Source organism: Mastomys coucha, unplaced genomic scaffold, assembly GCF_008632895.1.
Source record: "Mastomys coucha isolate ucsf_1 unplaced genomic scaffold, UCSF_Mcou_1 pScaffold20, whole genome shotgun sequence".
Lineage (NCBI taxonomy): Eukaryota > Metazoa > Chordata > Mammalia > Rodentia > Muridae > Mastomys > Mastomys coucha.
The window spans coordinates 114697812-114701209 of record NW_022196903.1 but is presented as its reverse complement, the minus strand read 5'-3'; the positions used below and the strand labels follow the sequence as shown (position 1 = coordinate 114701209).

At 42.2% G+C, this 3398-nt stretch overlaps 1 long non-coding RNA gene across 1 annotated transcript; it reads right to left on the bottom strand.

The window, feature by feature from the left end:
* Nucleotides 1-1835: 1835 nt before the first annotated feature.
* On the bottom strand, nucleotides 1836-2346 carry LOC116098312. The gene is made up of 2 exons (XR_004121806.1): nucleotides 2248-2346; nucleotides 1836-2163 (listed from the first exon to the last, which is right to left on the bottom strand). It is a non-coding gene; the product is annotated as an uncharacterized LOC116098312 (long non-coding RNA).
* Nucleotides 2347-3398: the final 1052 nt, after the last annotated feature.

Below are 3398 nucleotides of genomic sequence, written 5' to 3'. Positions count from 1 at the left end.
GTCACTTAAGTATATTATCATATCATCAGCAAATAGTGATAATTTGACTTCTTCCTTTCCAATTCGTACCCCTTTGATCTCCAAAACCAAATTTACACAATATGTTCTCACAAATCCAACCCTACAAAGGATAATAGATGGAAAACACCAACAGGAGGGAAACTACACCCTAGAAAAAGCAAGAAAGTAATCTTTCAACAATCCCAAAAGAAGCCACACAAACATAATTCTACCTCTAACAACAAAAATAACAGGAAGTAACAATCACTTTTCCTTAATATCTATTAACATCAATGGACTCAATTCCCCAAAAAGACATAGACTAACAGACTGCATATGTAAACAAGGCACAGCGTCTTGCTGCATATAGGAAACATACTCAGTGACAAAGACAGACACTACCTCAGAGTGAAAGGAAACAATTTTCCAAGCAAATGGTCCCAAAAAACAAGCTGGAGTAGCCATTCTAATATTGAATAAAATCAACTTTCAACCAAAAGTTATCAAAAAAGATAAGGAAGGACACTTCATACTGGTCAAAGGAAAAAAATCTACCAAGATGAACTCTCAATTCTGAACATCTATGCTCCAAATGCAAGGGCATCTACATTCATAAAAGAAACTTTACTAAAGCTCAAAGCACACATTGTACCCCATACAGTAATAGTGAGAGATTTCAACACCCCACTCTCAGCAATGGACAGATCATTGAAACAGAAACTAAACAGAGACACAGTGAGACTAACTGAAGTTACGAACCAAATGGATCTAACAGCTATTTATAGAACATTTCATCCTAAAGCAAAAGGATATACCTTCTTCTCAGCACTTCATGGTACCTTCTCCAAAACTGACCATATAATTGGTCACAAAACAGGCCTCAACAGATACAAGAAGATTGAAATAATCCCATGCACCCTATCACCGTGGACTAATACCAACTAAAACAACGGAAAGCATACACACACATGGAAGTTGAACAACGCTCTCCTCAATGATAACTTGGTCAAAGAAGAAATAAAGAAAAAAAAACTAAAGGCTTTTTATAATTTAATGAAAATGAAGACAAATCATACCAAAACTTGTCAGACACCGTGAAAGCAGCGGTAAGAGGAAAACTCATAGCTCTAAGTGCCTCCAAAAAGAAACTGAAGAGAGCTTACACAAGCAGATTGAAGCACACCTGAAAGCTCTAGAACAAAAAGAAGCAAATTCACCCAAGGAGTAGATGGCAGGAAATAATCAAACTCAGGGCTGAAATCAAACAAAAAGAAACAAAAGGAACTATACAAAGAATCAACAAAACCAGGAGTTGGTTCTTTGAGAAAATCAACAAGATAGATAAACCCTTAGCCAGACTAACCAGAGGATACAGAGACAGTATCCAAATTAATAAAATCAGAAATGAACAGGGAGACATAACAATGAAATATATTTTAAAATAGTTATTCTGTTTGTTGAATATTAAGTTGAAAGTATTAAAATCATGTTCTTCGAAAAAAAGGAACGTAGTAGCAGGGTAGCATTATAGGGCACACATACAACACACTCTATGGGGTAATCTTCCCCTTTCATGCATATCAGCCCAAGCAGCAGTTACAGTGTTCCTACAGAATGGCCTCAAACTGCCTATTTTCAGATGAGGAAACAGGTTATATGACTCATTCTGAGGCATGCACCAAGTAGATGGTCTAGGAGAGATTTGAACCCATGTAATCTGTACACTTCCTTAACTATGCTACCATTTAATTTGCCTCTCCATTACCTTACCCATCCATCCTTCCAGCGGAATTCCACGTAAGTTTACCTAGCAGTGACTAAAACATAAAAGAAGGTAGACACGCATTAGTTAGATTTACTACTGAAAGTGGAGCAATGCCTGAGGTGGGGGTGCTGGGGCTGCTTCCAGCTTCCTGGGTCACCCTTAGGGCAGTCTCTGTGTGTATAGGTGAGGAAGCGTAGGCAGCACTCAGAACAAGAGAATATTTTAGAAGTTCTTGTCAAACACAGCAGCCCACAGATTCCGTGTGCAGACAGACGAGACATGAGACGCTCAGACAGCTGGATCAGGCTTCCTCCTCCCTTCCCTAACTCATCATGACTCGTTTCTTCTCATAAGGCAGAGACAGAGAAGTGGTTTGATAAAGACCTCAGAGAACTGACCTGGGTACAACAGAGAGCAGAAGTGAAAAGGTGGTCATAGCTCAGTGTAAAAACAAACAAACAAACAAACAAAGATCAGCTTACCATTTGCTACCCTCAAGTTTGATAATCACATGTAAGGCAAACATTTTTTTGCCCTAAGAGGTTATGAGCAGCATCTTGTAACCTGGGAAACTGAGTGTTTGCCTGCACCTGGGAGAGTGCACAAGAGGAGGTAGTTTCTTGGTACCCAGCATGGCGCAATAATGCTGCTCTCAGAAGTCATAGTGGTTTGGTTTGGTTTGGTTTGGTTTGGTTTGGTTTAGTTTTTTTAAATCTCAGTGCTAGGTGTGGGATAGCTTCTTTTTGAGTTGTGGGCTAGAGTAGTTTTCAAAATAAGACATGCTATTGCCATTGCTCTTGACTGCCAATGGTAAGTTGGGCTAAGAACGACTGCTAAAGATACCACCCATTTTAGTTATAGGACACAGAAATCAACCTGGAACTAAGTAGGAAGTTCCCTCCATGTTGTTAACATTCTTACTGCAGAAAAGTACTGTGCAGGCTGCTGGGGGAGAAAGACTCAACAGTCTTGCCCAGCAATGGACACAGCATTCTAGAATACTTCCCTGCCAGGCAAGAGATAACTACTGGTGCCATAGTAGCCTGACTGTTTCAGGGATAACCAACCACTTTCTGAGGGGGAGGGGGTACAGGAGAAGAAGGAAGGCACAAAAGAAAAGGGAGAAGGAAGAGGAGGAGGGAGAGGAGGAAGAGGAGGAGAAGGAGGAAGAGGAGGAAGAGGAGGAGGAGGAAGAGGAGGAGGAAGAAGAGGAGGAGGAGGAGGAGGGAGAGGAGGGAGAGGAGGGAGAGGAGGAAGAGAAGGGGGAAGAGGAGGAGGAAGAAGAGGAGGAGGAGGAGGAGGAAGAGGAGGAGGAAAAAGAAGAGGAAGAGGAGGAGGAGGAGGAGGAGGAGGAGGAAAAGGAAGAGAAGGAGGAGGAGGAAGAGGAGGAGGAGAAGGAAGAGGAAGAGGAAGAAGAGAAAGAGGAGGAGGAGGGAGAGGAGGAAGAGGAGGAGGAAGAGGAGGAGGAGGAGGAAGAGGAGGAGGAAAAGGAATAGGAAGAGAAGAAGGAGGAGGAAGAGGAGGAGGAGAAGGAAGAGGAAAAGGAAGAGGAAGAGAAGGAGGAGGAGGAGGAGGAGGAGGAAGAGGAGGAGGAAAAGGAAGAGGAAGAGAAGGAGGAGGAGGAAGAGGAGGA